Here is a 20,921-nt window from a genome sequence, read left to right on the forward strand (position 1 = left end):
ACATACTTAGGGGCTCCGTATAGTGAGATATTTAACCAAGATACATCTACTTCTCCCTTCTTTCCTCTCATATGGCTCTTTCCACAAAAGTAACTCGTAGCACTTAGCCAGTGATAGGATTCAAATAATTTAACAACCAGTTCTCTGCCCTAATGACCAGCTGAGTAGGCATGGCTCAATGGTCATGTGACCGTGTGGGCGTGGCCAACTCAAGATCACCCGGGACGATGGGCACTTCGCCTTAGCTGTTACAATGTAATAAGGGTTAACCAGAGAGGCAGTTTCTGAAGCAGGGCAATAAAGATTAGGCTAGAAATAACACCAGAATGTTTCCTTCCTGCCTTCCTTACAGGATTAGCCCTGTAAAGTGGAAAAAAACAAAATGAGATTTCTTCCAACAACTGGTTCTCCAAACTGCTTAGAAAGTTAACAACCGGTTCTCCCAAATAGGTGTGAACTGGCTGAATCCCATCACTGGATACCCCCTTCTTTGAAAATAGAACTGAAAGAAGACCAGAACTTCAGAATATGATAATTCAAGAAGGAACTCCATCTGATCCTATCCCATAGTCAAGCTTCCATAGAATTTAGTCTAACTTAGATTTTTATATCTTTATTCTGCCATTTCTGCCACATCTATCCAGGGGAAAAAATACTTTAAGGAAGGAATATCTAGTAATAACTGACTGAAGTCTCTCATCACTATGGTGGAACACTTGTTGAAGCATTGTTCTACTCCAAATCCTATGATCCTTTGGTCAGCAAGTACCATTAGTAACTGAGGACCACCCTTGTGGACTTTTATGTTGAAGAAAATGGTTGTTATTACTATTTCCCTTTAACTAAAGTAGACTGGGGAAAATTAGGCTTCTGATGTGTGTTTTAGCTGAATGCTTAAAACACTTCAAGGCTTTTCTGCAAGCATTCCTCTTGAACATTTAAAAAGCTTGATTCATTTTCAGGATGAATCAGAGAGCCTGCATCTCCCTAATCAAAATATCAGCACAAAAACTCAAGCAGAACTATTTGGCAGAAAATAAAATAAATGGCATTGAACCTGATGGGAAAAGTGTGTGTTGTTCAATTTTTTAAAAAACCAAAACTATTTCAACTATAGCATTTTCTTTTTAAAAATGTGATTTCCATTCTTTCCTCCTAATAAGTGTGAGTATGAAATAAAAGGAGCAGAAAAGTCCTTATGAATGTTCTGAATATCCAGTCCCAAAGCATACTCAAAAATCTTGCTGGGTCACCACAGGAGATTATAATTATGTTAGATAAATTTTTGTTTGACAACTCTTGGTAAAAAAAAAATCAATGATGTAAGCGTATCATAAAATAATAAGAGAACTGACAACTCTGCAATTTTACAATTTGCTATTATAATTTAATATAATTTACTATTTTGATTGTTTCGATTCTGAGATTGTACTTTGCTATCATGATGAATCAAATCTGTCACCTCTTATGAGATTCTCCACTCCCAAATTATTTTCGCTTTTAGAAAAATATGTAGCATAACATTTATCTTGTTTCATGCATTAGAAATTTTTTTTGAACTTACATTTATAAGATTAAAGTATTTCTGCTTTAAAAGATATTTACTTTCAAATATCTACACCGTCTTTCTCAGATGACATTTAGGAAAGCTGTCAAAGTAAACCTTTCCTACAGAGCTTTTAAATAATTTTAATGAATTGTATTGAGCATTTTATAAATGTTACTCTAATATTGTTGCCAGAGTTTGTGCTGGTAGATGTTTATTAATTTTAAATAAATGGTGTGCGGTTTATATTCAGATTTTTAAAATTATCAGAAGTTCTTGTGGGATTGCAACATAGAAATCCTGAAACAAATAAATATTTTAAAAACATTATCAGGATATTTGGGAGCTTTTAGGGTGTTTTGTAATGATATCTATCAGCCAACCTTTTCCCCTCCTCCCTTAAAAGACCAATGGATAGAAATGATAAAGGGAGCTTTGAAACCGGAATGGCACCTTTCTAGATTATTTTAGGTTTCAAAATGCCTTTCATCTTAAAGACATGCTATAAATGCAGAGATCCTCCAGCAATTCTTCTTGGTAACAGCTGGAACTGTGGACTTCCACTTTCTAAAAATCAAGGGCTGAGAGGAGAAGATAACATCTTGGACACCCCAAATATTTGTTAGGTGTCAGTTAATTCAGTCCACAGCTGCCGCTCTCTTCCCCCAGCTCAGCTTTTCTGTCATTAACTGCCCTCTCAGGTGCTTTCATACCACAGTTATGTGTGGTCTCCAAGGAGCTGAGAGATGGCAGAGCAGGCCCTCCGATGGGATAGACGCGCTATTCTTTGCTTAGCTTTGTCCCCTCTGAGAGCTCATTGTTTCCCATGACTACACACATTCTTGACTTTCTGATGAGATGCTTGTTACAGTTTCCATGGGGTGGGTGGGGGAGTGGAACATCACGGATGAGGGAAGGTAACTCTTGGCAATAAGGCCAACGTGAAACTATGTTCAGCTCCTACCATAATCAGAGGCTCCCTCTCTCATTCCCACCACCACCTTTCTGGTATTCCAACAGAAGAACATTTTGATACTAACTATTGTTTAGCTGCGTGACTTGTTTTCCAGTGCCTGAAAGTATCAAAGCCAATTGCTCTCTACATTCCTCTCCTCAAAAATCCTTCCAGGCAAGCAGCCCATTTTCTGCTGGTAGGGAGAGACGGTGCTGCACTGAAGGATATAGCTTCTGATATGGTTCTGGTCCTGGTATCTCAGAAATTAGACACTAATTAGGCATTAAAGTCTCTCATCATTATCAGAATCACAGTCTAATTCATTTGTGTATGTGTGTCTTTGAATCGGTAATGACTCCTGGAGAGCACTTGGACAAGTCCCTGCCATTTTCTTGGCAAGATTTCAGGAATGGTTTTCCATTGCCTCCTTCCTAGGGCTGAAAGAGAGTGACTGGCTCAAGGTCATCCAGTTGGCTTTATGCTTAAGGCAGGACTAAAACTGATGCCCCCTCTGTTTTTAGTCTGGTGACTTAACCACTATAACAAACTGGCTCCAATTCATATAATCATGTAATTCCTGAAATTCCCCAAAAATATAGACAGGCAAGGGAATCTAGAAAGTTCTATGAGACTTGCTCAATAACTAGGATTTTTTTTAGCTTCAAGGGATGCTTCTATTTCTATGGCATTCACCCTAGCTGGGAAAGTAGATGTAAACTATCAGCCTCAGTAAGATATCTGTAAATGTCTATACAAAACAAAATCTGCTTTCTACCAAGTCAGTTCATTGGCCCTTCCTGGTCATCGCAATTTACTTTACAGGCAACAATTCTTCAAGTTTTAAACTTCCCTAGTCTGCTTGGAAATTCTGAATATGAAACATAAAGACCTTCTACATTTAAAGCCTGTACTCTGTTCAATCTGCTGCAACCTTTCCTCCAGTAAAAGCTTTTAAAAGGTAACATCTCCCTTGGGTAAGCTTGACTTCTGATGACAATGTATACTTGTCCATGTAGCTTTCATAGCAAAAATGTGTAAAATTTGCCATTAAATTCTTCTGTGTGTCTGTGTTTGTGTGTGCATGTTTCTTTTACTTTCTAGCTTACTTTGATTGATTGATTGATTGATTGATTGATTGATTGATTGATTGATTGATTATATGCCACCAAGACATTGTTAACTATAGGCAACTACACAGATTTTCTCCATGGCAATCTGTCCCTAACCTGATCTTTCAGATTTCCTAACAATGTGCTCATCCCCACTGTAGTGACATTGAGTCCATCCATCTTGCTATTGGTCAGTCTCTTCTCTTTCTTTTCATCTTTCCCAACATTCTCTTCTCTTCTCTGGAGAACTAGATATTTATTGACTTTGTGTCCCAAGTATTTTGGGCCTGGTGGATCTAGTGAGAACCTGGCCTTGATATTTTATTCCAGAAATTGACTACAAATTGATTTTGAAATTGATTACTCTAGACAGCTCTCTGAATCTCCATGCATGAATAAAAATAAACTTAGCCTACAAAATGTGTTACTGAATAGTATTTACATTAAATATGTACTACTGTACCCTCCTTGGGAAATATGTATCTTTAAAAGTGGGTCCTCAATATTTGGAATTTGGGTAATATATTGGGAATACTGTCACCAAATGGTTAACTAACTAGAGAAATTTACCAAAATGCTTCCTGCCACAGCATCTAGCCTCATTTCCACAAGATACTTTCTGTTATCCCATTTAGCTTTGTCTTTTTCCAGGTTGGTAGGCACATCAGGCTGCAGATACTCATTTACTTTCTAAGAAAATGCTTAGGTTTCATTGGGGTCCAGAGAATATTCCTGGAAATAAATCTGATGTGGAAGACATCTTTTAAAGCCTTTTATTAATGAAGATAGGGAATAAACAGATGTTAGGTATTTCTATAGAATATTCATGCTATGATATTTAAAATAATCACCTAGAAAGGTGACACATTAATGATAGCAACAATAAAACAAAGTGGCTGCTGTTAGGTATAAAACAAACATATTAGGTTTAACAAAAATGCCATTTGTTATTTCATCCTTGCCACCCAAGATTTTTTTGTATAGTACCTAGTGTGCCAATAACCACAAGGACCACCACGGCCAGTTTAAGGCATAATCTTTCAACTTTGATTTTCAGATCTTGATATTTTATGATCTCCAATCCTTTCTCTTATACTCTATCTCCTTGAATTGCCACATCAATCATCCACATTTTCTTTATTATTACTATAACACAAAATCTGATGTCTTCACTTATAGACATCATGATGCAGTGCTGGTAAGGGTATCCAATGTTAGGATGGCTATGGATTACCCCAAGTACAGAGGCTGTAAGTCTATCCCTGCCAGCTGCTGGGGAATATGAACAGGACAGGGCTGTTGCTCTCAAGTCTGTCTTCAGCACCTCCAGGGGACAGAATGTTGGACTCAATGGTCTTTGATTGAGTAGATGGACTCTTCTTATCTCTTGCCATGAAACTTTCCCTCCCAAATCCTCTGGCTCTTCAAAAACCTTGTACAAACAACTGACAAAATAATCACCTGGGATTTGTTGATCAAGTAGTTTATGTGAATCCTGATAACCAGTGCAAAATTATCATTCATAGTCACAGATAAAAGAGAACTCAATCCATCTTAAACTGGGCACAAACAGCCCAGTGTAAATTAGATGCATCTCACCTAATGTATTGCATCTGGGGACCTGGGCCACTCTGTTAATTTATTCTAATTTTAATTAGGCATGCCTCAAAGATGTGTTTCTAAACTTGGAATGCTTGCTGAAGGTGTTACTATTTCAGCGCTTTGGGACCACAATATCACACCCTTTGATAAAGGATGGGGGGGCATGTGTTTGCCCCACAGTGTTTAACTATTTGTGACAAGGCAGGTTCAGGCAAGTGGCCAAACAAAGGCTTAGCATCCCAGCTGAATGAAACACAGAAAACCCCACCGCTCCAGCATAGAAGCCTTGCAATGAAGCTGTGCTTCTCTCATGACAATTCATCATTAGTGAGCACAGTTAAGGCACCTTGGAAATTGGAGGCAATCAAATGAACGGAGCTGTGTTGCATATGTGGGCAAGGTAGGGGGCTTTGGGACTTCTCTGCCCCCCCCCCAAGCCCCTATCATAATGTATTTTAAGATTTATAAACAAAGTAGTAGGACATGATGCAGTCAGTTTTTGGCAATGATAATGAAAACATTCAACAGCCTTACTGAGACTACCTCAACGAAGAGAAATGGGGAAGGGAAAGGAGGGAGAATATCACATCCCTCCTATTTTAGCCCAGAAGAACTTTGCACAGCAGACCAGGGGTGAAGCTGCAAAGATGAAGTGAAATGTTGATGAAATAAATATAAAGAAGATTGGAATGCTTTTAACATTTAGCATGTGTTTAAATATGGATCTCTCTTATCTCCAGTCTAAAGCACTGATTCAGCTATAATGTCCCATTGCTGTTTTGTCCCAGTATGCAATATGGTTATAAACTATGTTTGTATGAAACTCCAGTCTCTAGTTCACATTTCAGTTCTCTGACTCTGATGTCAATGTTTACAATCCTCTGTTCCTTTTCTCATCTATATACACCAATCCTATGCCAAAAACTATATTCCAATTTCTTCAAACCTTTTCTCTTCAAAATGGGCAACTCCTTTTCTATCTCATGCACAGTGAGCTTTAGAAATCCCTTTGCATTTCGCTTATTTGGCTGGCATCTTTCAGCTTCCATCATTATTTGAAGTGACATAGAGAATGTTGTAGGAGTTTTCATGGCACAGCTGTCCTGATACCTGAATCCTCCCTGACTAATCACTCATTTTGATCCGAAAAAACCCAAGAGGCCATGAAGTCCATTATGATGCCCTTTGATGGGGGTGTCTGTAGATGGTAACTCCAAATGTCGAAATGGTGGCCTGATGGTACAGTGAGAGCTTTGATTGTTTTACCTAACAGGCAGAACTTCAATTGTACTATTGTGGCCATCATCTTCACTCTTTTGACCCTCACATGCGCACACAGGTCCTTGGGGTTTAATTGAAATATAGGAAGCTAAATTGACAATGAATTATGCTTCAGAAAACAGGAACCTGCTCAAGGACTTTTTGGTTCTTCTTACCTAAATGCAAATGCCAGAGATTCCCAATCCCCACTCCAGGATTTTACCCAGTGTTATTTTCCTTGAAAAAAATATTCAAAAGCCATTTTCTTTTCTCTGGAGTTAAATGGTCAGCACTGCTTAGATATGTATTCCTGCCCATTTAGTCCAATAGGCAGCAACAAAAGACTTCCTGGCTTGCTTGCCTGTTGGTTGTTTGCTTTAACTTTTTTGTGTGTGGGATTAATATAGCTATGAAAATTATTGGCATACATTTGTTGTTACTGATCCACATCTCCCCCAAACTGGCACCACAGCCATCTTATTTTGCACAATCTATGCCATCTTTGGCTTCAAGACACAACATGAACTGTCATGTTTCTTGCTGGCTGAAAGCAGAGGAAGAGGAACAGATCCAGCCTATCAGGATGTGCCTGTGTCTTTTAGCACTGCTTTGTCTCCTGGACATTTCATCTCCTGCAGCACTGGCTGTAATTAAATCTAGACTTCGAGTTAGGAAATGCAATACCTTTGGGGAATTCACCTAGATCTGCAGGAACGGCACAAAAGAGCCATGATGAGTAATGGATTCAAATGCCCAGAATGACAACAGTGAGCTATTAAAGATTTTGAGCTCCTCCAAAGTAGAGAGGACTGGGAAGTTAGGAGGCTGCCTCCTACAGCATCCCCCTTTTGATTAGTGCTCTCTGCAATAAACTAGAGGGTAATCTAAGAACACATGATCTACACAAAAGAGTAGGGCAATTGACACGGAATGAAATACTGGCTGTGCATTTCACACAAACAATATACATGATGCTGGCATTAGCAGGGGTGACTTGCAACACAATACCTATTTGAGATTTGGAAAAAAGGAGGAGGTTAACCACATTAGTCCCTAAGTTGCATCTGAGGAGAGAAAGGCTATTTATTTTGCAGAACTGTTATCTCTCACTTTTTTCTAAAGCTTCCAGGCTGCCTCTTTATCTTTAGTTCCACTCTTTATCCTTATGAATAGTGATAAATGGATTAGATTAAAGCTGGTCCAGGATAATTCAGCCTTTTGGTATGGAAATATGAACTTTCTCAGGCTGACTATATTAATTTATTTAGTAGATTCTGTGATTTAGTAATCTACAAGGATTGACACTTCATTCCTTACACCATGCTGTTTGCCTCCAAGATTAAAGGCTCCCTATGCCAACTTCCTTCTCTCTGGGGCAGGGTTGCTATTGCTAACCGTGAAACATCAATACATTAACTTTTAAAGCCTGTCAACTTCTTTTATCTTCAAGAATAGGTTTGGATTGATTTTTTGAGACCACTGAGATTAGGATATGAATTGAAAGCAAGAATCCAGATTTTGGGCTTTCATTTATATCAGCCAATCTGGTCTTTTAGGGCTACAGTTCTCCAAATTCCCAGTCAGAAAGATTGACCCACAAAGTTAGGATAGATCACGTGTATCAAACTTGTGGCGTCACATTGCCGTCACGTGATGTTTCGCGACATTATTCCCTTGGTGGAGCTGGGGTGGGTGTGGCCTTCCCATGACACATCCAGCCTGTGAACCACTAGTTTGACACCCCTGGTAGTTGATCTAAATTTGTAGAGGTCTCCAACCTTGGCAACTTTAAGACTTGTGGACTTCAATTCCCAGAATTCCACAAGTCTTAAAGTTGCCAAGGTTGGAGACCCCTGATCTAAAGGACCACATCATCTCATTCTGTTGAAGTTCAGGATGTGGGTGGTGGGATAAGAGCTCGCTAGAGAAACTGTCAAAGCAGCTCTAAACAAACAATAGACACATCTCAGCAACGATACCACACTGCCTCCTTACAGCTGTTGTACTGTGCATAACAACACGTAAGTGTGGAAAAAACATCTCGGAAGGAAACAGTAGCGAACCTGCCACATACCCCTGGCCGAGATGTTTTCATGGATGGAATTATCAAGAAGCGAGACTAACTTGAGGGCGTCTTTATCTTTAACGCACAAGGAATTAATTAAGTATCTCTAACTTTTCCTTGTGTACAGAAATGCACGGACATATAGGTGTATCATTCAGAAAGATTTTTTAAAAATCTGAGACCATTTTTTTATATCTAAGCAGGATCTTAGGAAGATACAGAGACAATAAATTATTTCAGACCTTGGGAATTTTTTTATTTCAGCTGTGGTGGGGAGGTTAATGCAGCCTTAATTCTTACATCACATTGGGAAAGAATAATTTTTGTAAACTCCAGAGTGCCTGATAAGAGAAACTAATGAGAATTTTTCAAGCAATGTCTAGTGATTTTTGGGAAGGTCACATGGGAAAAAAGCAAGGAGAAAAAATACTAACTTGCATCATAACACTGGATCCAACATTTTCATTTACAGATTTTTTCTAGATTTCTTATTCATATCTTCTAAGGAATGTACACCATATTTCTTCTCCACCCTTTAGGTCACATAAAAATAAGAAAGAAGGATGTAAGAAATTATAGCTCTTTTCAAACAAAATAATTCTTAATTCATTGAATGCAAGAATAAGAAGTCATTGAGGTTAATCTTACACTCACTTCACTTCCCCCACAATTCTCTGATCTCATAGGACATGTCTGTGGGACTGGGCATATAAATGCCACTACATATACACGTACATATACACTTCATGACATGCAACCTCGTTCTATCATTCCTGCAGCTCAAGAGTCCATTAGAAGGGTTGGCAAGTGAAGAAGGAGAAATGGCTCTTTGGTTTCATAGGAGATCTCAAATGCCTCTGAAAATCATTAGCCTGTGCCTTGCAGCAACCTCAGATGTCCAATAGGAGCAGAGCACCTGGTTTCTTCTAGGTGAGATGCTGCTGATGGGGCCAGAAGCAGCAGGAAAACACCACTTTAGAAGTGGAACAGACAAATACAATGACAGGCTGCCTCCCCAATGACTTTGACCCCAGTTGAAAGCAACATCATTCACTTATGTTCTCTAAATATGGCTGCTGAAAAGCAGAACAGCCTTTCATGCCATGCCAGAGCTGGGTTGGAAAATACAGACCATCACTAGATCCTATAAATCAGGGATGGCGAACCTTTTTCTTATAGAGTGCCAGAATTGCACATGATAGCACACCAAACGTGTGATATCGTGTGGGCATGCGTCCCCACGTCAATTTAATATTCCCTGCCCACCTGCGCATGTGCGCATGCCCCCCATGCATGCACACATGACCCTTCCCCAGCCTCCAGAGGCTTTCCTAAAGCTTAGGGAGGGTGAAAACGGGCTCCCCTGGCCCTCTGGAAGGCTGAAAATCACCTAACTGGGACGCGCATGCGCGGCAGAGTTGTCTTTTGGTATGCCAGCAAATATGGCTCTGTGTGCCACCTGTGGCATGCATGCCATAGGTTCACCATCATGGCTATAAATATATAAATATAAGTATCTCTATCTTATAACCATCTTTTTTTACTGCTAAGTGATCAATGGCTGAAGAAGACCAGCACACGAGATGGTAGAAGGTAACTCTTCCTTTGCTCACTTCTTGCCTCCTTCCATGCCACTTTTTAGCTGTGTCTCCTATTGAAGTTCCAATTCTGGTCTGCAAAGCTCCAAACAATAGATATGGCAGCAAAGAAAGGCAAAAACACATTAGCTATTTGCTGCTTTTCAATAATCATCACAATTTTGAGTTCAAATATGGCAGACCTAACCAGTGGTGAAATTCATTTTTTTTACTACTGCTTCTGTGGGCATGGCTTGGTGCGCGTGACAGGGGAAGTTTAATGCAAATCCCCATTCCCTCCTGACTCCTCCAAAATCTCCATTCCCACCTCACTCTGGGGCCAGCCAGATGTGGTATTTGGCAGTTCTCCAAACTACTCAAAATATCCGCTACCGGCTCTCCAGAACCTGTCAGAACCCACTGAATTTCACCCCTGGACCTAACCCACCCAGTGAGAACTTATTTAAAAAGTGAGTAGCAATGGGGATTCACCAACACTCCTGTCTATGTAGGCTGTAAGGTGACTGCCTCTCCTACCTTTACTATATTTTTGTTACTGTATTTGATCTTATCTGTCTACATAATCCATTGTCTTTCCCTTCTTCTATTTTCACAATTTTGTCAAATCTAAGCATGTTTTCCACCCTATCACATATCTAAAAATGTGAGTTTTTGCTTGCCTAGAAATGCCTAAAGGAGGAAGCAAGACTGATTAATTTGTTCTACTTGCAGCCCATGATACCCTTAGCAATTGTCTCGAAATTCATAATTTGAAGTAGACCACCTTCTCTTCCTCTTGGTTTGGATGTCACTTTCACTTTGTCTACATCTCTCAGCCATATATGGTCCTACTAGAAAGGCCATTGTTTGACTATGTTGACCTTTACTCTTATTTATCTCTCATAGATTTTTCTAAATCTTGCATTGTTTTTACCCTCTCAGGTTAATTGCCCTTTGCACTTCTCCAGTGGACCATCCATTGTTATCTTTCTTGATAGAATATTGCTATAAAAACAATAAAAGAAGTTGGAAACATATAGCTTTTTATTCTTTCAGTATCGGGTGTTGTGATCCAGAGGTTGGTAGGACAGCTTGGGCCATTCTCTTTTTAAAAATGGACAGTGTATTAATGTAAAGTCTTAAAGCCATAAATAGCAAATAACAGGAGATGTTCAGGATGCTTGACTACAAGTTACATCAACTCTATATTTTCCTGATTAAAAGGCAACCATAAATTCAAGACACAGAGCACATCAGATTCCATGCAAGTGAGTAAGTGCAAACGACATGGGAAAACAGATTGCTCTCTTTCCTCCAGCTTTCTGACTTTTCATACTAGAATCAAGAGGAAAACCCCCTCAGTTATATTTAGTGTAGAAATGCAAGACATTGGCAAAGAAGAGTTTGACCCACCCATACTCAATTAACGGTTAATCAGTAGTTGGAATGGGTGGCCTCAAAAGTGTTCTTTAAACTCTTGTGATTCTAGGAACTCTTCTTCCTGATAGAAGATATTTTTACTAGCCTGCTTAGGGTTAGTATTTTAGCTGGCAAGAAACAATCAAGCAGAACTAGGAGGTAGCCTATTAACATTTACATTTATCTGCAAGGCTGGAGCAAGAACTATTTTGCTTCTTCATCCATTGTGTTGAGTGATACACAAATTAAATAATGGAAACTTTCTCTTATTCTATAGGAAGCGTTTTCCCTTACCTCTGCCAGATAGCTGCATTTATTTGATCAAATGTTTTTACATTTCTCCCCCCCACAGTTTCAAGGAATGATTTCATGACTGATTTCATCAACAACCACAAGTGTTGTGGTGCTAATCCAAATCCTGCAAAAGAAAAGGGAAAGTTTCCTTCTGAGTCTAACAAAAAAAGTTATACATGTCAGAAATGTAAAAAGAGGGCAGCAATTGCACTACTTTGTTTACATTGTCTGGATATAGCTGTAATAAAATAATTGGTTGAAACAATACTTACAATTAATTTAATATCTATTAAGTACAAAAGATGGAAACCCTGCTACATTGTTGTATGTGTACTATACTTAAATTCTTAATGTCAGTAAATTATGAAGACCAACTGTTGCAGATGTCTTTGGGGTGCTTCAATTAGCTCATACTGCATGTTGGAAAGGTAGGCTGTTTGTTGCAAAGAAGATCTTGCATCAGAATTTAACCAATTTAAGTAGGTAGTTCCAATAAAAGAAAATATATAGACAACTCAGGATTGAACTGTGGAATCTTTGATGTTTTCTGACTTTGGTTATTTGCTTGCTGGTATTTCATACCCAACTAGGTAACATTACCCAGAATGAGTGAGGGTGGAGTTTTCTCCCTGTTTATATACAATAGCCCTTCCAGTTTGGGTGGAGGTTTGGTTTTCTTCTTGGTAGTTCCTTGACTAGAATATTGTTCATTGCTTGACAGTTCTTCTAGTGTTAATCCTGGATAATCTCGTTGCTGGTTGATGAAGATGATGTGTTCTGGTCTTCTTGTTTCTTTCTTAGCTTTTTATTGTCTCTTTTGAATGGTGTGTAACTATGGTTTATCTTTATGTATTTATTGATGACTGATTTGTCTGAATGCCAAGCTTCTAGAAGGCCCTAGCATTTTTGGATTTGGCTTGTCCTAAGGCGCTAACAGTAGATGGACCATGAATGTAAGAAGATATTGGTCCAACTAGAATTATTTCAAAACCACATTGAAATACCTTGAAAAACACAAAGGAAAATCCTCCCAGCTCTGCAGCAAAACACATCTGAACAGGGAAATATATGAACTTCCATCACCATCATATCCATATCAATAAATGTTCTCTGCATCAAGACTATTCATCCTTTAAAATGAATTTTTAAGAAGAAGGAAAAGAAATTAAAGGCAAGAAAAGGGGGGAGGGAGATAGCAGAATCTCCTACGAAATTCCCTGAATATTCCATCTGCTTGCTGGCATTTCGTTGACACTAGTTAGAGAATAATTACTCAAGGCAGCTGCTGGAATGCAGTACCCAAATGACACTAGATTGGTTCCATTTTGCTCCATTTCACTTGACTTCAACATTTGCTGGGCTCCTTAGGTTCCCTGTCCTTTTCAATTACTGCTGTTTAAAATACTCCTGTAGCAATTCCCCTAAGAAGCAGAGATGCTATGTGTGTCTGATAGCAGAGGAAAAAAAGAGAAACTTTTACCTACCATCAATCCCTATTGCCCCAACAGATGGGAAATAATTGTAGAGATAGTAGTCACATTAAAAAAGGCTAAAATCCATGGGTAGCAGAAGCCTGGGTATATTGTATTCAACAGTATCCTCAAATTCCATCTTGGTTTGCTTTAATGTCAGACAACAAAGCTTTGCAACAAAGGTATGACCAGGTTTTGTGAGGCTACAGCTTCTATCATCCTTGAAAATTGGCTATGGTAAATGGAGCTAATAGATGTTTGAATCCAAAAAATCTAGATGACCACATGCTTGTCCATCCTCTTTTGGAAGCCCTACAATACAATCCTGTACCTGTCTATTAAATTCCAGCAGAGTCACTAAGGCTTTTTCTCAAATAACTGCATGCAAAATCTGCAGTTTTAGTATTTGCATTATATGAATCCTCAAAAATACTGCAAAGTGTAAGTACCTGATTATATCAAATATGTTGAAAGTCTTCAATGAAACAATAGTTTTACTAATATAACAAAATGCTTATATTCTGGAAACCTATCAACTTCTACTGGAAAGGAATTTCACAGTTTGGGTGCTGTTTTAAACAGAAACTAACCTCTTAGAATATATTGTTCTGTTTGGTCCTGGATTCAGGTATATTGTAAAGCTTAAATTACGTTTGGCTTCAACAGTTTATGTCATTGTTTTAAATAACAGAAGTTGAAAAATTGTTTTGGTTTTTAGTCCAAGAAAACTCAATATAACTCAATATCTGTACATACTCGAGCAGGTGGAAATTTGTGTTATTGTCTGAGGAAGAGGAAAAGACCACACATGTTCCCAAAGCCTCCAAAGATCATTGTTGAAACCAATGCAAAGCGCAATTGTTATAACAACTAAATCTGAATGAGGTAAATTTTCTAAAATTCAGGATTATCCTCCCTCTTTGTTCCAAAAACTGAACCTGAACATTTGCAGCAGTATAATTTGATATTGTTGCTCTATGCCAGGGGTGTCAAACTCGATCCCGTCACACGCCTCATCAGGAGTTTGTTTGCCCTTGAGGGCCAAGATGAGCGTGGCCTGGCCGTCACAGCTGATTGAGTGGGTGTGACTGGGCTCTGGGCAGCAGGGGCTGGTCCCTCACTGTCTTTGGGATGGCCCCATGGGCCAACTCCATGGTCTATCATGGGGCTGGGTTTGGCCCACAGGCTACTTGTTTGACACATCTACTCTATATTGTTTTTAATCTTACTACTGTACATCTAGGAAGTGCTCAGAAAGATATGAGAGATAGATTAGAGAACAATTCACACAATCAAGCTAGTGGATTGAGAATATAAACTGAGAATGTATCTAAAAGATGCTCAACTCCATTGGTAACAGAGACTTTGGTTTCATGGACATCCATAAAAAGGCACAAGGAGGTTTATCAGGGCATCATAACACAAGTGATGAGAATTCTTTAACTGATGTTAATTGCATCATCACATTGCTCCCCTTTTCTTTTCTGCAAATGCCCATCCTTGACTGATCTTTCAAAAGCTAAGTCTTCATTAATATTTGGATAGAAAATCATAAAAAAAGAACCAGGAAATTTTTACTAGAAAACTGGAAAGAAAAATAGAAGAAAACAGTGGCAAAACTCTTCTGTAATTTTTCCAAGAAAAAACAGGGCCATGCCTACGTGATCAGCAGAAGTTCCAGCTCAACTGGACTCTTTTACCATTTTTATATCTAAGAAAGAACCTCAAAAGTGCAGAAGAAACTAGTCTGTAGGTAAGGGAATGTCCTAACATATCACTTGTTTGATCTAAAGTGTTACATAAATGGCCTAGGAGTTCAAAAACTTCAGGTATTAATTTAGTTTGCTCCAGGAGATGATTCTGCAACTAGGTTTCCAAATCACACTATAGAATAGAATAGAATAGAATTTTATTTGGCCAAGTGTGATTAGACACACAAGGAAATTGTCTCCAGTGTAGAAACTCTAAGTGTACATGCAAAAAAATGGATTTATAGATTAAAAAATGGTCCATAGATTATGCTAATCTCAAACCAATTTGATTAGTACCGTGTTTCCCCCAAAATAAGACAGGGTCTTATTTTCTTTTGACCCACAAAATATGGCTTGAGCCTTATCAGGGGAGGCTTATTGTTTTGGGGTTGCCCGGCAGCTACTCCTTTTCGAGCGGGCTCCCGAAGAGCAGGGGACAGCCTCAGGGGAGAAGCAGCCATAAGGTGACCACGCTCATGAGCAATTGGCCAGCAAACTCCCTCTCCAGCTGGGCAGAGCGCCATTAACTGACCTAGGGGGTATCCCTAAGGTGCCAAGCCACGTAGCGCTCTGCCTGCCCCCCAGCTCCCACGGCTTGGTACATTCGGGATACGCCCTAGGGCAGTGCATGGAGGTCTGCCCGGCTGGAGAGGGTGGCTGCCCGAGCGCCTGTTCCACCCCCAGCTCGCATGCTTCCCAGCCTCACCATGCCCTGGTCCAGCTCTCCCTGCAGGGCCAGGGCACCGCTGCTGCCGCGTTCCGAGCATAACTTCTTCTCCGGCTTCCAAACTCCGGAACTCGGCTTCTGATTCTTCCAGCAGCAGCCACTCTAGGAGTGCGCTCTATGGTTGTGGGTCAGCTGCCATAGGACAGAGCGCCATTCACTGACCTAGGGGATATCCCTAAGGCACCAAGCAACATGAGTGCTTTCCCCCCCGGCTCCCATGGCTTGGCGCCTTCAGGATACCGCTAGGTCAGTGAGCGATGCTCTGCCTGGCCGGAGGGGGGGGTATTTTCAGGGGGGGCTTATATTTTTGTCCACATGAAAAATGTGGCAAGGTCTTAGTTTCAGGACAGGTTGTATTTTCGGGGAAACACGGTATGTGATTAGTGGTCAGTTTTTGCATCCTTTCATCTCCTAAATAGATTCTTCTATCTTTAGGCAATTCCTGCCCCTGTTTTAAATTCTGACTGCAAGCTAAAAATAAAGGCTAATGTATGTTAATATTTGCTAATATTTACTTATCTTAATTTCTATCTATTGATGCAGATTTATATAAATAGATGCACTGAGGAGAAAATTATGATCTAGTGCAACTTGTGTTTTTATTGAATCAGCTGTTAGCTACTAGCTGTTGATAAGTAACTTCAACCCTCCCTCCCCTTCCAAGGGGTCTTTATTATTTAAGCCAGCTTTCAAATGGGCACATTAAAATACAGTGTTGCTCTTCTATAAAATAAGGCACCTGACCATTCTTCTTGCTGTTTCTCAGAGGTTTTCTTGTTTATGAACCACAATAAGCATTGTAACTGCAATCTACAATGTTATAGGATCACATAGTAAAGGAGCTTCGCTTATCTCAAATATGAATGGGTAGATCGGGCCAGCGTGGAGAACTGGGCTGATTCACCTTGTAGACAAGAATAGATTGATGGCTATGAGGCATTGCACATGACAATCACAATAACAAATGATCCATTTGAGACCATCACTGTGTCTCCTGATAGAGAAAATAGAATGCAAGCAATGTTGCAAGTACAGAAGGTGGCTCTTAAGAGAACATCTCTGGACTGCATGCAACAGAAAGGTAACAAGTGGGCACTTGTTTCACTGAGGAGTGGACTGGGTGGAAAATCAAATCTATATTTTGCCTTTCTGACATCTCATAGCATAGTTGCCTTATGTTCCTTCATTTTACAATCAGGGGCTGATGAGAATTGTACTGTACTCCATTACGTAAAAAGAGATGCTATCCTCCCTGTCACACCAAAAGTGAGTGTGTGAGTGTGTGTGTGTGTGTGTGTGTGTGTGTTACAAAAACTAGTGCTATTATACAGTGGATTGCTTTTAATAAGGTTGTATGCTGTGTTAAACCTTCAGAAGTCATTAAGGAAATGTAATTACATTTTCTGAAATGACTGAAATTTCCTAATACTCTTTCTTCTTCCTCTACAGGACTCAGTTTTATAATAATGCCCCTAAAATCAAAGACCTTCCATTACAGAGTGGGGGATTCTACTTCTCTAATACACTGTCTTCAGTAAAATTGCTGCAGGCAACTCTGCCACTGCTTATTTACTTCAGTAGATGACTTCAATTTATGCTGCTGGTAGAAAAATATACCCATACATCTCAGTTCAAAGCTGTCTGGATGAGTCAGGCTAATTTGCCCTTACATAGAACATGTTCAGAGACTTCATCTATACCTTAGTACCAGTAGGAAAGATTTATAATATGATACAGAAACTACTTTAAGCATATTATATTTCTTCATTATAAAAACAGGGAATATTTTGAATATGCTAATTCTAGACTCATTTGGTGTTGCTGGCTGATCACCAAGAAATTTCTTTGTTCCAAACCAACCTTTCTTAATCTGGTGTGTTGCAGATGAATTGGACTTAACTCTCAACTTTCATAACTGGCTAGGGGATTGTGGGAAGTGAATCCCAAAGGACCTGAAATGATTGCGTGACAGAAAGTAGCTTTTGAAAAGAAGCATCCGAGATCATTTTCTATTTCACTTTTGTACCAATGAGACAATATTAGCATCTGCAAAGCTACCTTTTCATTTCTGAACATTGGGTTGCATATTATGGTTAGGCTCACTCTGCTGATCTACACAGCTAACCTTAGTTTCAGAGCATAAGAACAAATCATTTAAGGTCATCTGTATCATAAATTGGATGTGGTGAGAAAATCACATTAGATACTTTTACCCCAGCAATGACCAGAAAGAAAATGCTCTCGTGGAGTAATACCATTCTCCTCATCCAGATCCACCAAAACTATCTTCACTTTATAGCAACCAAAAGCTTTTCCTTATTGGGGAAAAAAAAATTAAGGCAGAAACAAAGGAAGTGCAGACTTCTTTCTGGTAGTGATATTATCTTCATCAACATGTTAGGATCTCCCCAACTAAGTTTTTACATAGTGACATACACTGCAGAGGAGGAGGAGGGGTGGGGTTTCTACACCTTAGCTCCAGAACATCTAACGGGGGCAACACTATAAACTAGAATGCCATATCCTTAATGGAAATTTTGAAGATGGTTTGGCAAACATGAACCTAAATTATAGCAAAAGACAATATCTTAGTATATCTTTTTTTTTACTCCTAATCATTTAAATTAATAGTAATGTATTTCCAAATTTGGAGTTGTGCTCAAGTCCTTAACAGCTGCACTATGGAGATGTCATTATGACTATGGATTCTCTTATCTTATTTTTTTCTCTCCCTTCTCTCATTCTTTTTTTTTGAGACCTTCCCAGTGGAAGAGAAAAATTATTATTCATCTCATTGTGTCTTTTTCCTTAACATTGGGAGTTAATGAAACTCTTCCATCTGTTCTCTTTGTCCCAGACTGATGACTCTGGGGCAATTATTGGAAACACTAGGGTGTATGCTTATATACGATTCTTAAAGATATAACACTAAGCAAATGATATAAATCATGGTTTACCCTTTTAAAAAATGACTAACGTTTCCAAGATATCTCTATTAATTAGATTTTGTCAAAATAATTTTCTTTAAGATTACAGTTTGTTCTAACAAAAGTAACAATGCAACAGTGTCAAATCTGTGAGCTAGCCATCATTCCGCCTGACCCATTGATTGCAATTCCAGCAATACTCATTTTAAAAAAATTAAAACAAAGCACCTACCACCTTTATCCTGCTGTTCACAATCCTGAGAAGAGATTTAATCATGAATGGTGTGTTTTTTCTCTTGTCAGCAGTCAACGAGAAGTACTTGACTGCACCAGATTAAGGAACTTTTTATCTGATCACAAATATATAGACAGCCAAAAGTATCACTTGTGTGTTTTATACAGCATATGGCATTAGAAAACACAAAGGCTCATACTGATACACACAGATGGCAGTTGACAATAACTGAGGACTTAAGTCTGATTGGACTGATTCCATGGTCACACCTCAGTCTGAAGTAAATGCATTGATTTCTTAAGAACTTCTAAGAAATTAGTATAAAATCATGTAACATGATTATGCAGTAGAACTGTTATATATCAACCACACACCTACACACACCTACACACACCTACACACACACCTACACACACACATACTAAGATATGGGAAGAGTGCAAAAACAATTGAAAGTTTATTCAAACAAAGAGCTTGTGTTAATTTCAGCAGTCCATTCATATGCCTATCTCTATTGACATATCTAATAAACTCTTATTTAGGATGCAGATCACAATGAACAATAGTAACATATCATGAGAGACAGAAAAAGATCTCATTATACACAAATATTTCCATATATCAGCAAACTGTTATCTTATAATAAAATCAAACCTAAATAAAGCCTAAAGGGTAAAAATGAAGTAGAATTGAGTGTGCAAATATTCCTCTTTTTGCTGCTGACTCTATCCTGCACATAGGGGTGTGTTGAAAACGCTATCCATATGCGCTACTTTGTCATCACAGGCACTTTTCTTAGACAATAAATCTCACCTTTCTATCAAAGCAGTGGCTATGGGGATCTACTTATATGAAAACATAGCTTGCCAAGCATAAAGAAACACAGCATTTCTAACATAGAGGTCTGTAAATGTCACCTGCCAATAAACATTTGATTAATTACTGAAAAGGGGAATAAAGAGGAATGTATACACATGTACAAACAAAAGAGGATAGGTATGTAACACATATCCACAGTTCACCCTCACAGATCTGCATTAAAAAAAATGCCACTCACGCTCTCATTCATCCTCCAAGACTTTAAACAAAGAATAAGAAGAATGCTGTCTTACTTTTTCCTTCTCCTTTACATGACTTCTTCCCTGGTGCTTTAATTTCAAGACTTCAGCAGATCTGGGTTTTTGGACAACAATTACACAAAAGCAACTAAACAAACGGCTGAGTGCAAAAGAGCCCAGCTTCACACAGGAAATAGCTTGCTAGCAAAGAAAGAGGACTAGGGGACAGAAAGACTGGCAAATAATAGCAGTGCTGAATAGATATATTCCTAATTGTGGGGAGTGTGTGTGTGTGTGTGTGTGTGTGTGTGTGTGTGTGTGTGTGTGTGTGTGTAAGAAAAAAAAGAGAGAGAAAGAGTGGTAACAAGAAAGGAGGAGGGAAGTGGCAGGATGGGTGTATAAGAAGAGGCCTCCCCCTACTACATAAGCAATGGAGGAGAGCTTTGCAACCTGAAAGTGAGGTTACTGAATAAATTATTCTCCATCCGTTGCTCTCTTCTCATTGGCCCAGCAAAGACTTCTGCATCAATGGTGTTATGATGATGAGATTTTTACATTCACCACACAGGCCCACACTGTTACCTTCTGCTTAGGCAGGCTCAGAGATTTGGGCATTATTACCCAGTGAGAAGCCTCAATTAAGAACCTAATTAATTCTAAAGTGAAAAAAAAAAGCTTCAAATTAATTTGCAGTCTCTCCCCCTCTAGTGAATAGGCTTCATTCTTTGGGTGTCTGTCTCTCTGATTGAGATCAGGTTTTAAAAGAGGAAATATTGTTTTAAGGGCGTTTTTATGTTACAATTCTCCATTTTTGGATTCCAAGCAAAGACATCACAAATAATAATTCTGTCTCTCAAAAGACAGGCAATTCCTGTATATATTTAGCCACCCATTGTTCATCAGAGTCCCTCCCTCTGTATTTTT

The 20,921-nt window shown here is 39.0% G+C and overlaps 1 protein-coding gene across 5 annotated transcripts in view; it reads right to left on the reverse strand.

The window, feature by feature from the left end:
- The window catches only part of BLACAT1 (BLACAT1 overlapping LEMD1 locus), a 56,712-nt gene extending 36,402 nt beyond the window's left edge, over positions 1-20,310 (reverse strand). Inside the window, exons 1-4 of one of the 5 annotated variants that reach the window (XM_081949629.1) lie at positions 20,052-20,310; positions 12,832-12,957; positions 11,828-11,951; positions 8,972-9,070 (exon numbers count right to left, since the gene is read on the reverse strand). The gene's annotated coding sequence lies outside the window, so the exon portion shown is untranslated. Of the gene's footprint in view, positions 1-4,180; positions 4,222-8,971; positions 9,071-11,827; positions 11,952-12,831; positions 12,958-20,051 lie in introns of those variants that run through there. The other 4 variants (XM_081949631.1, XM_081949634.1, XM_081949635.1 and 1 more) reach the window with 4 other exon arrangements.
- Between the last annotated feature and the right edge of the window lie 611 nt (positions 20,311-20,921).

Source organism: Natrix helvetica (genome assembly GCF_964273705.1).
Source record: "Natrix helvetica genome assembly, chromosome: 3".
Lineage (NCBI taxonomy): Eukaryota > Metazoa > Chordata > Lepidosauria > Squamata > Natricidae > Natrix > Natrix helvetica.